At 43.9% G+C, this 18,148-nt stretch overlaps 1 long non-coding RNA gene across 1 annotated transcript in view; it reads right to left on the bottom strand.

Annotated features, from left to right (window-relative positions):
* The window catches only part of LOC126251557 (uncharacterized), a 288,135-nt gene extending 270,211 nt beyond the window's left edge, over positions 1 to 17,924 (bottom strand). Inside the window, exon 1 of the long non-coding RNA XR_007545756.1 lies at positions 17,649 to 17,924. This is a non-coding gene — a long non-coding RNA (uncharacterized LOC126251557). The remainder of the gene's footprint in view (positions 1 to 17,648) is intronic.
* Between the last annotated feature and the right edge of the window lie 224 nt (positions 17,925 to 18,148).

The following is an 18,148-nucleotide window of genomic DNA, read 5'->3' as shown; positions in this document are numbered from 1 at the left end:
CAGTGTACGACGGGAGGGCTACAGCAAGACGTACTTTGGTACTGTTGAGAAGAGCGCCCGGCGTGTGACAGGAGGCACCCAAGCGTGGCGCGCCATGGCCGAGTTGTCTCAATTAGCCCAACTGGCCGGCTGCCGGGCTATTTAAAGCGAATCAGCGATAACCGTGGCGGGAACAGCCGTGCCCGTCCCTGGCCTCGCCAGCTCGGCCGGTGCACTTGCTGCTGCTGGCGCCAGCTAATCGCGCGTAAGTCAAGGGCAGGCGCCACACCGCTACACAGGCAGGTGTCACTGAAGATTAGTCTGCCCGACATACCTAAAAGGGATACACACCGTCCCCACTAGAAAAACTCTTTTGCATGGGCCCACTCGCCTGACGACAGCCTCCGGAGCGGATAAGGGCACGCTTGCGCCGTCCCCACAAAGGACGAGGCTGCTAACGTTGGCGTGGACGCGGACGGGACATCTGACCTCACGGGAGACAGTGCCGTTGGAACGCGGCACGAGCTGGCTAACGTGAATTGCCTTATGCGAATGCAGTCTTTCTCGGCGTATTCAACTGATGAATTCTTGTCGGGTTATCAGTCGAGTGGTGGCTTCGTCTTGTTGCAGCGTTTCAATGAGTTTCGTACCCATCATCTTCTGGGTACGAAACTCATTGAAACGTTGCGGCAAAACGACGCCACCACTCGGCTGATAACCCGACAAGAATTCATCAGTGATTTGCCTTCTCGCGCTCTCCAGCGGCAGCTGTCGGCTTTATTTGGCTCGCAAACCACACATTTCTTTACGAAAATGGATGCGCGTGAAACAGCTGCCTTAAATCTGTTAGCATCTGTAGAAGAAGAGCGGAGAAAATCTCGAAGAAGATTCTGGACTCGTCGATGGTTTGAACAGCGAACTGCTGGTACTGAAAAACTACATAATGCTGTACAGCGATATGAGATTAGTAGAAGCTATTCGTTAACTCAATTGAATTTTCATCTCATTTTCTGTTTTAAATTGAATACAGTTAAGGTACAGTCTCTAATGTCAGTTTGCGCATGCACAATATGCTTATTCTCGATGTCGCATTTACTATCAAAATTTTGAAATAACCTACTTCATCACACAGGGTTCAAGATCGAGATTCGTTTCGTAATTTGATACCAATGGAAGAGGAAATCTTTTCGAAGCTTCTCACGATCATTGAAAAAGATATTTACCGGCAATATACACACATGACCCAATCCACAAATCTAGGAACAGGTATAGAACAGGAAGTTTCATATGACAAAAACTCGAAGTGTATAACTTTCTTTTACTTTCAGACATACCCTGGCAGTCAAAGATTTTTGGCCAGGGGAGAAACATTCCAGGTGCTGGCCTCTGCAGCAAGAATTACAGAAAGCATATAATTTATAACAAGTAACGTCGGCTTTTGAAATAATACTTCTACTAAATGAATAAGAAAGACCCGGAATCTTTTACAAAACATTTGGTGAAAAAACAACGTTGATGGAGGTGGACGCGAACCTGCCACCTTTCTCCACACGACTCAACAGCTCGCGACGCTGATTCTACGCTACAGCCCCGTCACAGCAAACGTGCCTCCGTATACGCCATACACTGCCCAAAGACTATACACAAATACAATTATTTGACATTTAATAAGCAAATTGTACGAAAAAGACCCGCTGTTGATAGATTATCATTGCACTGTATCAATGAAACGGTATACTTTCATAGCACACACGTTATAACACTAAAAATACCATCCACAGGAAGCCTTTACCAACCGACAAGCAGTTTCCTGTCATTTCACTATAGCAAATCGTAGTTAAAACGACGGGTTTTCGAGAGAGCCTCAGTTTGCTGATGTTTTGAAACAGCTTATATATTCCTACCATGTATTCTATGAGAAAGAAAGTCCACAAAATACGATGTTACAAGCAATACAATGTGACAGCTCCTACGTTCTGCTTGTGACGTACAACGAAGTCGCACCTCATTGGCCACGTTCCTGGCCACAAGGTGAAAATCTGACACGCCAGACTAAGTCGGTACTCAGCAGTGTAGTGGAATGTGGAATTCCACGCTGTGACGTCGCCAGCACATCGTCCACGTGCGTTTTTCCGTCCCGTGAGAGGGCGGCTTTAGTAGCGACAGCGCTACGTTCGGGGGTAGCTAGTTCGAATCCTGGCTATGGAAGAAATTTTCATCGCTTGAAACTGGCCGGCAATAGGAGTAGTGACAGCAGAGTACAGTTTCTTATCAACAGAATTTGCTCTGGTGCCGTGTATTAGTTTCCAAACATCTCCGTAGTCTCCTGGGGGGGGGGGGGGGGGGAGAAAAATCACATGCTCCTTTGACACAGTCGGATGGGGACTTCAAGTTCGGCGATCCCCTAGGAGCTATTCACGGAGACACTAAGAGCAGTGGAGTTTTGCTATTTGAGAACTAAAATGACTGACGACGTCTGACTTAGAAAGGATACCAAATGGGGCTTGCTATGCCAGGGAAAGTTTTTCCGAAAAAGACAAACACCTTAACATCTGATTGAAATTAAGACGAAAACATTCCTAAAAATATTTTACTACGGTGTGGCCTTATACGGTAGTGACATTATGGACGATAAACTGCAAAAAATGAGAACTGTTTCAAATGTGGTACTACGAAAGAAGGCCGAAGATAAGCAGATTTCTCGGATAACTAACGAGAATTGAGGAGCAAAAGACTGACTAAATAAGAAATAGGTTGGGAAAACACGTCATGAGCCGTAGAGAAATAGTCCGTTTGGTAATGGACGAAAATGTGGAAAAGTGAAAATTGGACAGGGAGACCAAAGTTTGGCTACTGTAAGTATGTTCAAATGGTTGTAGGGCACGGTAGCAACGCAAAGGTGACTGGACTTGCAAAAGATATACCAGAGTGAAGAACTGCGTCAAACCAGAATTCGGACTAAAGAAAACAAAAACAACAACAAAACCACACTACCAAAGGATATGTGCCGTTTAGCGTGAAGGAAGAAAAACCCTACAACTGGGAGTCTGAACGTATCCCTGGGGCTCCTCCGACCAACCATGCCACACGAATTCACTTTTCCTTTCCTGATGCCAAGCAAGAACAACAATTGGAGCCGTGCGCCAATTGCATACTGATCCTGCTGCACGAGCTGCCAATGCCGTGTGGAAGACAGACACAAATAGCAGACAGTAAATATACGACACTGGCGAAGGCCATTTTAAACAGTGGCAGCAGCGATGGCCTACACATCGACATGACGACGCGTTCACACTCCTCGAAAACATTTTACTGAACATTAGATGCGGCAGGCTACGATAGCTTAAAGATAATAGTTCGGGGCCGGCCGGTGTGGCCGAGTGGTTCTAGGCGCTTCAGTCTGGAACCGCGCGACCGCTACGGTCGCAGGTTCGAATCCTGCTTCGGGCATGGATGTGTGTGATGTCCTTAGGTTAGTTAGGTTTAAGTAGTTCTAAGTTTTAGGGGACTGATGACCTCAGATGTTAAGTCCCATAGTGCTCAGAGCCATTTGAACCAATAGTTCGGGCCGGAGATTTTCTTGTGACCTAATTACTCCACAAGCTGTAAACGTTGAAGAGGAAAAGAAGTAAAACATGAATCTTCCTTAAGGAGGAGAAAATGGATAAGACAAAAAAATACAATGGGAGCATCTGGCATGCTATCGGACACCTCCAGTAGGAATCCAGAAACGCACAAAAATAGTTAATTACATTTGAAATATCAGTTTCAGGAACTCTTTGATAACGTTCAGTCCTCAGTTAAAAACAGAATACTGTGATTAGACATACTCTCTCGCCAAGAGCGTAACTGGAAATTACTCTTCCTTATCTTGGAACAGGCGATTCTTTCAGTTCACTGGAGTAAATGTACAGACTACCCAACGGCACTATTCCGAAGTTCCTGATAGAAGTTCTGGTGGATGACCTCTCAGTGAGGCGTTCGTTCTTATTTCTGCTTCGCCAGATACAGTAATTCTAACCTTTATGTAATGTCCGATGCTACTCTATGTTGAGAACTTACATTTTTGTAGTCCCACGTGGCTACAATGGCACGGACATAATTCCTTCATATTTATCGTCCACGTGATGCTTGCACTGAAATTACTTTGAACAGAGCGCCTTGTCATACGGCACCCCCTTCGGTTGTGACCAAATGCTACCGTGTACTCTTACGACAGTGCCTTCTGCCGATTCAGACAGTGCAAGTAGAATGGAACTGCTGGTGCCGGCAAGTGGAACATCCTTAACTGCGAATCAGGGTCTATTTCTTTACGTAGCATGTGGCTGGAGTCTGCTCTAAGAAATACTGTTCGTCTGATATTTCATTTTCAACATAAAATGTTTTGATTTTCATGGCAAACTGAACGATGTTAAAATTGTAACTGCATATACACAGTCCATGCATGGAGCTACCTGACGTGATATTCATTTTAAGGCTATTTCGTCGGTGTGGACGGAAAACACGAAAAATAATCAGTATTTCCAGGAGCGACTAATTTCGAATGGGTCCATAAAATTATACTTTTAACTATATTTTCTTCGTAACGAGCATCAAAACGACGCTTTCCGTTGACACCGGATCTCGTGTGAATTCGCAGCGTTATTATGAGCAGACTCTTCAACCTAAAAGTACAACTGTCGTGAACTCGAACGTTGGTTTGAGCACGACAATGCTTTACTAGGCATGGTCCTGATGAAAATGATGTACCGTTGCCTTCCTCCGACCTCTGAACTGACTGACCCAGCCAGTTATGTGGGGACCTAAATAAAGAGTGGCGACACGGAGATGTTGCCATTTTTAACAGCAGAAATTGTGGTAGGGGAAGGAATTGAACTGACAGAACTTAGCGGGACCCAAAATACGACCTAGGGATCCGTAACGTGACATTTTGCACAGACCCAGCAAACCACCTGCTACCAAAGAAAAATTTAAATGTATATTAGTTCAAAAACATCTAAGAGGAACATCTGTCTCCGAAAGTTCCTCACCGTATTCTCTGATATTCTGACAACATTTCACTCTAATACAGGCGTGTTTTTAGGTACCTCTTTCTTTAATATATGTAAACCTATATAACTTTGGAGTTTTCTGTAACTTTTCCCTGTCATTACATTTATAAAATATATATATATATATTACATAGATTACAGAATATATGCTTTAAAACACACACATATTCCAAGTAATATTGTGTCAAGGTTTTGAACAGCGGAATGAAGCATGTCTGCAGGTACGCTGGCTAACTCTCTTGATACGTTGCGCTTCAGATCAGCACATGTCTAAATGTTCCGCTGGTAACCCTCTCCTTCAGGTAGCCCCACAACCAGAAACCACAGGAAATCATAGGTGACTGTGCCAGCCAAGCATTTGAAAACGATCGGCTGATAATTCGATCGTTTCGAAATGTGTTTCGAAGAAGCAGGTGACTTTCACGAGCGATGTGCGGTGGGGCTCATCTAGCACGAAAATTGTTGAGTTCACTGCGCCTCCCTCCTGTACGGCGCGTACGACATTCTGGTGAAGCATATCGCAGTAACGTTGGCCAGTCACACTGCACGTCTTTGTTCCTCGAACGCCAACCTGTTCAAAAAAGATTGGGCCAATGATGAACCTGAGACGTGAAGCCATACCATACGGCGACACGTTAACCATACAGAGGAACTTCGTGCTCAGTAGTTGGAGGTGAAGATCCCCACACTCGGCAATTCTGTGTTCACCTCACCCGTCAGAGAAAAATGAGCTTCGCCTGTCCATAGGATGGTCCAGCCAGGGTGGCCGAGCGGTTCTAGGCGTTACAGTCTGGAACCGCGCGACCGCTACGGTCGCAGGTTCGAATCCTGCCTCGGGCATGGATGTGTGTGCTGTCCTTAGGTTAGTTAGGTTTAAGTAGTTCTAAGTTCTAGGGGACTGATGACCTTAGAAGTTAAGTCCCATTGTGCTCAGAGCCATTTGATTTGATGGTCCAGGGCCAGCCCTCGTCAACTGCAGTTCTTACGAGGAAGTGGAGAGCGAACTCAACACGTCGTTGTGCGTCCCGTGGTGGAAGCTGCTGTACGATATGGATCTTGTACAGGTACCATTTGAGAATGGGTCGCAGCACCTTCCGTGCAGTTGACGACGGGAGTGCACTGCGACTGGTCAGATGCGTGAGACTATGAATCACGATCACTGATCACGGCACCCGGTGGCCATAATTGGATGCGGACGGTAGCACTGTGACGCACGTAAATCCTGCATCCCATACTCTGGACATTAATGCTACAAAGTTTGGTACAATAAAGTCAGGGAACACTCTCAATTATTTATTGTACAAGAACTAAACACTATACAGATGCTATACATATTGCATTCTCAAGAGAAGCTCAAAAATGGTTCAAATGGCTCTGAGCACTATGGGACTCAACATCTGTGGTCATAAGTCCCCTAGAACTTAGAACTACTTAAACCTAACTAACCTAAGGACATCACACACATCCATGCCCGAGGCAGGATTCGAACCTGCGACCGTAGCAGTCGCGCGGTTCCTGACTGAGCGCTTAGAACCGCTAGACCACCGCGGCCGGCAAGAGAAGCTCAAAACTTTTTTTACATACATTCGATATGCGAGCCATGAGTGACCCGGCATACGTCAATAGGTTAATCGAATTCCTGCCATATCCGTCCCAGCATGGCATCGTCGACTGTGGCAGTCGCTTCCCGTTTTATCTCCCGGAGCTCTGCTACAACACGTGGAAGAGGCGGTACATACACCAGATCTTTAATGTGTCCTCAGAAAAAAAAAAAGTCACACGGAGTGAGATCTGGTGATCGGGGAGGCCCTTTCATGAAACACGTGTCCCCTTCTGTGGGGCAGCCGATCCACTGGTGCGGCAGCTCCGTGTTTGCGACTACCGCTGACTATCGGCAAATTACCAAACTACTCTGTGGCGGTATTAAAAAAAAATATATTGTGTGCATGGATCGTATCTGCTATACGATTCACGCACCCAATACTTTCCGACGCCATATTTGTTTACAAAATATGACCGTATACATGTGATGTGTTACGACTGTGAAAGGAACCTGTGACCACTGGAGGTACTTTATTTTACTTTTATTTTATGTTTACCGTTAGATACACGTTTGACTTTTTGTCAAAAGAAACCCAAAACCATGTTCTGAAACAGTGTTTTGTTTCTCCACTAGACAGTGCCACAAGTTCCTCCAAAAAAAACGTAACACAACACACAAACAAATGTCATATTAATAAATGTAAATCCACCAGATGGAGGTTTAAACCTTTGAAACGCGTCGTGAAGATAAATAAACAGTGACTGGTAACAGTAAACTTGTTTCATTTAAAATTGTCTCCAATCGAGCACATGTCTGACATCACTGGACAACTTCAACGATATCCACAACCAGTATTTACCGTCCCTGTATTCACCGACCTAGTGCAACAGGCACGACAACAGACATGTATAACACAATGCATGTACGTTTGCATTCTTGCATTCAACAGTCTGGCACTGGTTATTAATGTACCAGCATTTCACATGTGCAATGGCTTATCTCGTGCTTACATCAACCTGTGATCTTGTTACGTTAATCACTTAAAAATGTTACCTACACAAATGTATTCTGAAATTTCGTTGCTATGGATTAATTATTTCTTGGTGGTGGGATTTTTTTTGCTGTCAATGTAATTCATCCACTGCTTGTACCTTCAGATGAAATGTGACTGCTGGGTACTGCATCCAGTATAATGCAGTTAGAGAAAAGGAAGAGTCACCACTTTTGATTCTGCAACTCTGCGGTTAGGGAATACAATCAGTAGCAGCTGCGTTTACATTACAAAGCCAATAAACAAATTCCATATCGTCGTGCGCAGCATTTGTAAATAAGTGCGACATGTTTAAATGATACTGTAGAATTGGCTAATTGACCACAATAGCAATTGGAAAATTCAGTTATGTAAATTGAAGGACAACCTCACGGCTTGAACTTCAAAATAAAAGTGACAATCTAAAACTGAACCCGTACTGTAAACGCGCGAGAATAAAGCTTATTTTTATAACCAGCTTTATATACCAATGAAATGCACCGTCCTACACAAACATATAAGTGGTTTCTGTTCTTTCCTACATGTCCGAAAGAACAGACACCATTTTGATCCAGCAGCCACTATGAACATAATGTTTAATTCGTAGTAAGTCTCCTAAATTATTTGCTATTCCTCCTAAAACAATGCACACTTGTTTTCCTCAGTCATTCAAATGTAAAAATCCTCTCGAGTTGTTTACGCGTATTTGGGATATTTCAATACGTGCACACACCAACGTTAACCCTTTGTTGCTTGGTATCCCACATTTTAATACTAAAGTGCTCGTAACTCTCTCAAGATTCCACCCCCACTACTCCATGTTTGGCTTTTAGTAACCTGCCTGGAGATCACCTCATCGCTTTAATCGAACCCCTTAAACACAAATTAACTATTCTAGTTTTTAGCTTCAGTGTGCATTTAATTAATTCAGAACTACAAAGCGAGGGGCCAAGACTTTACACGCTCTTCGTAGGCTTATAGTGGACCAAACCCAAGCAACTGTGCTAACGAGAACTTCAGCAGGATAAGTACTGAAAGATCACTTCTTGCAACAGACCACCTACGAAACAGATTTGCTCAAAGCGAATGGATTTGAAATGAAGGAAATACGGAAAACATTTATTAGTGCTAGACAACTTCAAACCAAGCCTACGTACGGCGTCTAGTCCAAAACTGAAGAAAAAACATGTTCCTTCAAAATGGTTCAAATGGCTCTGAGCACTATGGGACTCAACATCGTAGGTCATAAGTCCCCTAGAACTCAGAACTACTTAAACCTAACTAACCTAAGGACATCACACACACCCATGTCCGAGGCAGGATTCGAACCTGCGACCGTAGCAGTCCCGCGGTTCCGGACTGCAGCGCCAGAACCGCACGGCCACCGCGGCCGGCTAAATATGTTCCTTCATCCACCTGCCTCCTTTCAATGTTTCCCAAAGAGAACTGAGTGTTCAAAAGGAAGCTATTTATTTAAAATTAATACGTAGGTAGAGAACACGAAAACAAATATATTTCGATAAGGAACATATGGTCTCTGATGTCACAGCGATTTGGTGTTAATGTTTGTGCCGGCATTCTCGATGATAGGTTGATTGGACCACAAATTCTTCCATTTCGCCCTAAGGGGACGGAGATATAGCATCTTTATGGAACATACAGCGTGACAAATTATTGAACTATATGAAGTAAAATCGCCAAACTGCACGTTTAGCCGCGGGGTATGATGGCAATTAGTATGGTTTCGTTTAGCGACGAAGCCCACTCCATTTGGATGGGTTCGTCAATAAGCAAAATTGGCGCATTTGGGGGACTGGGAATCCGCATTTCGCGGTCGTGAAGTCTCTTCACGCTCAACTGGTGACTGTGGTGTGCAGTGTCCAGTCACGGAATAATCGGTACGATATTCCGTGATGGCACGGTGACTACCGAACGGTATGCATCCTCATTATCCAAAGTGATACTGGTTTCGACAAGATGTTCATGGAAGACGGAGCTCGACCCAACCGAAGCAGGAGAGTGTCTGATGTTCTGGAGGAGCACTTCGGGGACCGCATTCTGGCTGTGGGGTACACAGAGGTCACTGGCATGGGCCTCGATTGGCCGCCATATTCTCCGGATCTGAACACATGCGACTCCTTTCTGTGGGGCTATATCGAAGATAAGGTGTACAGCAACAACTGCAAAACCACTACTGAGCTGAAAACAGCCATTCAGGAGTCATTGACAGCATCAATGTTCCGATAGTTCAGCGGGCCATGCAGAATTTCGTTATTCCTCTGCGCCACATCACCGATATGGCAGGCATATCGAACACGTCATAACCAAAATCTGAATATCTTTAGTGACCAGAATGAAATTTTTTCTCAGCAGCGGAGTGTGCGCTGATATGAAACTTCCTGGCAGATTAAAACTGTGTGCCGGACGGAGACTCTAACTCGGGAGTTCGAGTCTCGGTCCGGCACACAGTTTTAATCTGCCAGGAAGTTTCATCTGTAGTGACGTTTACATGTTGAATAAAGTGTGTACACGCAGTAGTTTGTAACTAATTAACATTTCTTTCAAGTAGTTCAACAACTGGCAACCCGTATGTTGCCAGAACTGCTGGAGAATGTACCTCCGAATGGAAGACGAAGATGTACTTCCAGCACGATGGGGCGCATGCCCATTTCAGCACTCCTGTGAGGACTCACCTGAGAGCCATCTCCGGGAATCGATGGAACGGGAGAGGTGGCTCTGTGGCCTGGCCAGCCAGGTCACCTGACCTCAGATGTCTGGATTTCTTCCTCTGCGAGAATATCTAGCAGCTGGTGTACCAAACCGTTGTGGAAACGGGTGGACTAGTCGCCAGAATTGCCGTCGTTGCTGGGACCATTACGGGCACGGCGTGACACGACAATCAATGGTTCGACGATGTACTGCGTGCATACAAGCTAATGGTCGTGCATTCGAGCAGCTTCTGCGAATGCTACATGTTAAACTACCTGCTGTGTAAATCGTCCCTGGCATCAGAACCTGCCGTCAAGGACCATATGTACCATAATGAAATACATTTCTTTTCATTTTCTCTGCTATTGTATTAATTTGAACGAATCGTTTCGGAACACCCTCTAGATTCATATTACAGCGTTTCGACGGCGTTGGCGGCATTAACTATTAGATTCTTCTCTCCGGTACAGAAATATATTAGTCAAACGGCTAAACCGACTGACATACTTTATATAAAAAAGAGTATGTGAATATATAATCCGTATTAGATTAGGTGACTATGTATTTCGCAACTGAATTTTCTACAATATTTATACACTGTTCAGAACGCCGGGATCTTTGACCTGATGACTCCTACGAATGGCTGTGCTGTGAATAATAAAAAAGTAAAAAATGTGACAGCCGTATGCATTAGCATGAAACAATTACGAACCAGATTTTCTCGAATGTACATACGTAGCTTGTACAATACAACCAGAACATTACTCTGAAAGAGAATACGGAGTACGCCGCCAAACATGGACCCATCTTCGGCATGAAGGACGATGGGGAGAGAAGGCTGAATAAACGCATCCCACGGCACGGAACACTGAAGAAGAAAAATAGAGTAAACAAAAACTTATCAGCTGATGAGTTCAAGATGATACTGAGAAAAGGTTCTGTGGTAATAGGAATCTGGGAACTCGTTAGTAATTGTCTTTGCTTCACAATGTGATTGTGGCAGGCAGCAAGGTATAGATATGTATTGACGACACTGTCGTGATGATAAGCTCGAAACAGGAAGAGTATTATGCCTGTGGAATGAGACAAGTTTATAATGGTCATCGCTATATTAAGGTTGTCAGCTGTGACACTTCTCCTGAAAAACAAATGATTCACTCATCAAGAAGTGCAAGGAAATTCGTATCGAAGACAGCAGTACTGTCAGTCATATGAGGTACTTATCTGGCCACATTACGCAAGAAGCACTGATAAACAACCTGTGCGCTTCACAAGATTCCTATTGCTCATGGCTTCTAGTAGGAACGCTCACATTTGCAGCTCGTTCAGCTGTCTTCTGCCATGCATTAATAGGTTCTCTTTCTCAGAAGTAACTGCTCTTAAATAATGGGTCGAGTATGATGCCTTGACTGTGAGGCCGCTCAATAGCGTGGTGATCAGTGACCGTACGAAAACCGTGTGATGTGAACATTAACTCAGTCACGGAGTTTCTTGGTGACAGAAACTAATATACAACTTTTACGTTATTTAAAGTGACACTAGATGAAAATCTGCTTTGGAAATTTCACTCATTGCCAACAACAACGCAGTCAATACGCTATTCCTGCCCCAACCCCCACGGGCACGGAGCAATATACGATAATTCTATCGGCACCATTATCGTTTGAAACGCCTCTGAAGGCCGTCATACTACAAATTTAAATCGCACTTTGTGTTTAACTAAGGAAATGTGAAGCTGCTTTTGCTGGAATACTAGTTGTCGATGGTAGTAAACGTTTAAGAAGCCTTATCTTCATAATTCAGTGTATGGATGACCAAAACAACTTTTTGTGAGGGCGTAAACTTCTGAGCGCATCCTATAATTCCAAAACATTGACGCAGTCAGAAGTAACTTCCAAAACGCGAGCGGAAATACGCTATCAGAGGCGAATACAAACCAAAAATCTTGTATTCAGTCAAGCATTACCATCACTTATTAATATCGACGGTAACTGGACAGTTCCACGACTGCATAGAAATACAATTAAAGAAACTAGTGACACGTGCTCAATACTATGCCTGGCAACTACATTTGTAAAGCCTAAGCTGAAGGTATGCTTCCATAAGTAAAAAGTTAGCGCGAGGTGTGTGTGTGTGTGTGTGTGTGTGTGTGTGTGTGTGTGTGTGTGTGTGTGTGTGTGTACTGGTGGATGGCATTATTTGATGTACATCCCAAAAGATCACCAAGAGTGTGTTATATTGATTGTAGTCATCGCACTTTTAACTTTAGGCTTTTACACTTGTTTTGCGCTGGACGTAAATTTTGTACTACTGTCACACGTAAATTAATATCACAATTTTTTATTGATAAGACAATTATATTAATGACTTAGACCAGGTGTAGTCAATTTTTTTTTACCTACCACCCATTTTTGTATCTCTCTTAGCAGTAACATTTTCTAATTGCCTACTGGTTACACAGGAATGGCGATTTATAAAATGAGCAGGTAACTTAACTACATAAAAGCATAGTTACAACACGTTAAGACAAACAACGATAATTATGTACCGAATTCTTATCGTCAACATTTTATGGAAACATAACGTAAATGCTTTCCAAACTCCTACCGCCTGCACTGAAAGCTGCAACGCCCACTAATGGGTAGTAGGAACCAGGTTTACTACCACTGATTTGGACTATCTGTTTCGACCGGCCCAAACTGTCATTCAGATCAACATGCTGAAAATGTCCATTTGAGACAGTCGAAAGTGCAAACTAAAAAACAAATGTGGTTAAGTCTGGAAATATAAATCACTGTAACGAACACAACTGTCACGGCCGTCTCCACACAACAAATTACTGCACTTCGTAAGCTATAACAACCCACTTTGGAGTTAGAAATATCTGTACACAATCGTTACACATTTGTTGTAACTAACTTACAAGCTGTTTTTGTTACCAGATTACAATATACTCTAAAAAAAATTTTAAAAATTGAGCGAGAAACGGGCTTTCGTACACAAGAAATGCATGACAATGCGAGAAAATGAGCGTCCTGCTGAAATCACAAGTAGCAACGACTAAATAAATCCCCCATCGAGAATGATTGCGCTGTCCTCGTCTCTTCATTATTAATCAACAGCGAGGCGTTAAGCTTCGCTCGCCGTTTAGCTTCTGCCTACATTATTATTGCTCTTGACGCTCTTGGCACAGATCGGGCCCTTGGACCCCCTCTGACGTCAGCGGCTGCCGCTTGCAAAGGACGAGAAACTTCTCACGGGCGTATATTTCAGCAGCAGCGCAATAACGCCACGATACGCAGCGCTGTATACTGGTGCAACAGGCAATCATGCGTGACACAATGTGATTACGGTCTCAAGAGCGACACAAAATTGGCCTGACATTGCGTTTTAGGAAAAAATGATTCTCTTGCCAATACCTATGACCACATCGGTACTAGCGACCAGTACCGAATGACAATTTGGAAGTTGCCTCATTTTCTTTCAATGGGACTTAAATTTATAAATCTGAATAATAATTCGGCCTGCTGTTGCCGACACCTCCTACATTTTTCCGGGCGCAGGGAATGCACGTGGAATTTTTAATAGAATTTGAAGTACGGAACCGGCATTATTGTGCGATAAAAGAGAACGGTGTATTTTATCTGGTGAAATGGACTCTGGATTTTAAAACATACAGTATAAGCTTATACGATAACGGCGCACATAGAGCAAATGCCATTCACTAGAGCAAGTAACTAATTTGTCTCATAAAATGGGACGTAGATTTGCCATATAAGCTTCAATAATCAGTACTATATCCTATGTAAACAAAGTAGACTACATTGAGGATGAAGTTCTTTAATTCTCTGACAAAGAATAAGTAGTGTTGACTATGTGCGGCAAATTTTAACTGAACTGGACGAGCCGGACTGGAGTTACGTGGACGGGTTTTCCCTCCTCTTCGTATTGTTTCCATAAGTAACATAAACATGTACACGCATGTGCACCAAAATGCTTGTCGTCGATCTGTCTCGTGTAAAAGACCTTTCCTGAAATTATCATTCAGTTTTTGTAATGAAAAGGCGCAACTGATTGGGCGCGAACGCAGGCATAGGGCTCCGCCACAAATGAATGTGTTACTATATATGGTAAGACAGAGATTTAGGAACCAGGTTTTAAATTGTAAGACATTTCCTGGGGCAGATGTGGACTCTGACCACAATCTATTGGTTATGACCTGTAGATTAAAACTGAAGAAACTGCAAAAAGGTGGGAATTTAAGGAGATGGGACCTGGATAAACTGAAAGAACCACAGGTTGTACAGAGTCTCAGGGAGAGCATAAGAGAACAATTGACAGGAATGGGGGAAAGAAATACAGTAGAAGAAGAATGGGTAGCTTTGAGGGATGAAGTAGTGAAGGCAGCAGAGGATCAAGTAGGTAAAAAGACGAGGGCTAGTAGAAATCCTTGGGTAACAGAAGAAATATTGAATTTAATTGATGAAAGGAGAAAATATAAAAATACAGTAAATGAAGCAAGCAAAAAGGGATACAAACGTCTCAAAAATGAGATAGACAGGATGTGCAAAATGGCTAGGCAGGGATGGCTAGAGGACAAATGTAAGGATGTAGAGGTTTATCTCACTAGGGGTAAGATAGATACTGCCTACAGGAAAATTAAAGGGACCTTTGGAGATAAGAGAAATACTTGTATGGACATCAAGAGCTCAGATGGAAACCCAGTTCTAAGCAAAGAAGGGAAAGCAGATAGGTGGAAGGAGTATATAGAGGGTCTATACAAGGACGATGTACTTGAGGACAATATTATGGAAATGGAAGAGGATGTAGATGAAGATGAAATGGGAGATACGATACTGCGTGAAGAGTTTGACAGAGCACTGAAAGACCCGAGTCGAAACTAGGCCCCCGGAGTAGACAACATTCCATTGGAACTACTGACGACCTTGGGAGAGCCAGTCCTGACAAAATTCTACCATCTGGTGAGCAAGATGTATGAAACAGGCGAAATACCCCCAGACTTCAAGAAGAATATAATAATTCCAATCCCAAAGAAAGCAGGTGTTGACGGATGTGAAAATTACCGAACAATCAGTTTAATAAGCCAAAGCAGCAAAATACTAACACGAATTCTTTACAGACGAGTGGAAAAACTAGTAGAAGCCGACCTCGGGGAACATCAGTTTGGATTCCGTAGAAATACTGGAACACGTGAGGCAATACTGACCTTACGACTTATCTTAGAAGAAAGATTAAGGAAAGGCAAACCTACGTTTCTAGCATTTGTAGACTTAGAGAAAGCTTTTGACAATGTTAACTAGAGTACTCTCTTTCAAATTCTGAAGGTGGCAGGGGTAAAATACAGGGAGCGAAAGGCTATTTACAATTTGTACAGAAACTAGATGGCAGTTATAAGAGTCGAGGGACATGAAAGGGAAGCAGTGGTTGGGAAGGGAGTGAGACAGGGTTGTAGCCTCTCCCCGATGTTATTCAATCTGTATATTGAGCAAGCAGTAAAGGAAACAAAAGAAAAATTCGGAGTAGGTATTAAAATCCATGGAGAAGAAATAAAAACTTTGAGGTTCGCCGATGACATTGTAATTCTGTCAGAGACAGCAAAGGACTTGGAAGAGCACTTGAACGGAATGGATGGTGTCTTGAACGGAGGATATAAGATGAACATCAACAAAAGCAAAACGAGGATAATGGAATGTAGTCGAATTAAGTCGGGTGATGTTGAGGGTATTAGATTAGGAAATGTGACACTTAAAGTAGTATAGGAGTTTTGCTATTTGGGGAGCAAAATAACTGCTGATGGTCGAAGTAGAGAGGATATATAATGTAGACTGGCAATGGCAAGGAAAGTGTTTCTGAAGAAGAGAAATTTGTTAACATCGAGTATAGAATTAAGTGTCAGGAAGTCATTTCTGAAAGTATTTGTATGGAGTGTAGCCATGTATGGAAGTGAAACATGGACAATAAATAGTTTGGATAAGAAGAGAATAGAAGCTTTCGAAATGTGGTGCTACAGAAGAATGCTGAAGATTAGATGGGTAGATCACATAACTAATGAGGAAGTATTGAATAGGATTGGGGAGAAGAGGAGTTTGTGGTACAACTTGACAAGAAGAAGGGATCGGTTGGTAGGACATGTTCTGAGGCATCAAGGGATCACCTATTTAGTATTGGAGGGCAGCGTGGAGGGTAAAAATCGTAGGGGGAGACCAAGAGATGAATACACTAAACAGAATCAGAAGGATGTAGGTTGCAGTAGGTACTGGGAGATGAAGAAGCTTGCACAGGATAGAGTAGCATGGAGAGCTGCATCAAACCAGTCTCGGGACTGAAGACCACAACAACAACAACACTATATCTTTTAAATTTTTCATCCACATTCGTTGGCTTCCACAACTCACAATCAGATAGACCTCGGGCTACGTACTTATCAGTCTGACCAAGTAGTTTTCGGGGGAGGGGGCGACGGCATTATCTCACGCAGTCCATTCAGTACTACCAGGCAGAGATGACGTAGCATTGGTAATAAGATTTGGAAATAAAAGTGGCACACATTAGTACGAATAGACTGGCAATGGCAAGGGAAAGCGTTTTTGAACAAGAGAAATTTGTTAACATCGAGTATAGATTTAAGTGTCAGAAAGTCAGTTCTGAAAGTATTTGTATGGAGTGTAGCCATGTATGGAAGTGAAACATGGACGATAAATAGTTTAGACAAGAAGAGAATAGAAGCTTTCGAAATGTGGTGCTACAGAAGAATGCTGAAGATTAGATTTGTAGATCACATAACTAATGTGGAGGTATTGAATAGAATTGGGGAGGAGTTTGTGGCACAACTTGACAAGAAGAAGGGACCGGTTAGTAGGACATGTTCTGAGGCATCAAGGGATCACAAATTTAGCATTGGAGGACATCGTGGAGGATAACAATCGCAGAGGAAGACCAAGAGGTGAATACACTAAGCAGATTCAGAAGGATGTAGGTTGCAGTAAATACTGGGAGATGAAGAAGCTTGCACAGGATAGAGTAGCATGGAGAACTGCATCAAACCAGTCTCAGGACTGAAGACCACAACAACAACATTAGTACGAAATCGTGCTGTTCGTCAGTAAAGCTCTTCACGTTGAGGAAGAGCTTAATCGGAAGAGCAACGTCCAGGAAAAGCAGGTAACCAAGTCAGAACGCCTTTCTGGTACAGTTTCAATCTCAATTTATCAACACAGTTTATTCATAGCGGCATCATAATGCCATTGTGTCGTTATGCTAAAGCATACTCCGCACAGCAACAGTGCTGCGTAAGAAGGCGCGCTTGCTCACGAACCTCAACTAAAGATGTTCCTCGGCTCGCGCAGACTTGTTGGCGCGGTGACAGGTGCCGGGAGGCAACCAGCGGGTCGCTAGCCACAGTCGCAGAAGATTGTTGCGCAAGCGACGGAAGGCTGCAGCGCAAGAATAGCACGGCGTGTGTGAGGCGCGCGCAGCTCGGCCGCACACTGCTGCAGCATGGGGCCCGCAATTTCGCCGCAAGCACACGCAGTCGCGCACACGCACGCACGCACAGTCGCCGCTGTTGACGCGTCAGCAGGCACGGGTCCAGTGGCCGCCGGCAGACTGAGTCGACCGCGTGCGGAGGCGCGCCAGGCCACGCCGCGCAGCCTGACTCACGGCCCCCTCTCCAGCGCACAGACGCCGCGGCAGGGAGGGAAGGGGGCACAGAAGTGGGGAGGGAGCAGGCCGGCAGATGGCCGCGACGCAACCCGCCCGCCACAACTGACCCAGTGTCCTCACCTACGTCACGCCGCACTCTCATCCGACGCTATC

This window comes from Schistocerca nitens, chromosome 4 (assembly GCF_023898315.1).
Source record: "Schistocerca nitens isolate TAMUIC-IGC-003100 chromosome 4, iqSchNite1.1, whole genome shotgun sequence".
Taxonomy (NCBI): domain Eukaryota; kingdom Metazoa; phylum Arthropoda; class Insecta; order Orthoptera; family Acrididae; genus Schistocerca; species Schistocerca nitens.
The sequence above is the reverse complement of the archived record's forward strand: the minus strand, read 5'-3'. Positions and strand labels throughout refer to the sequence as shown.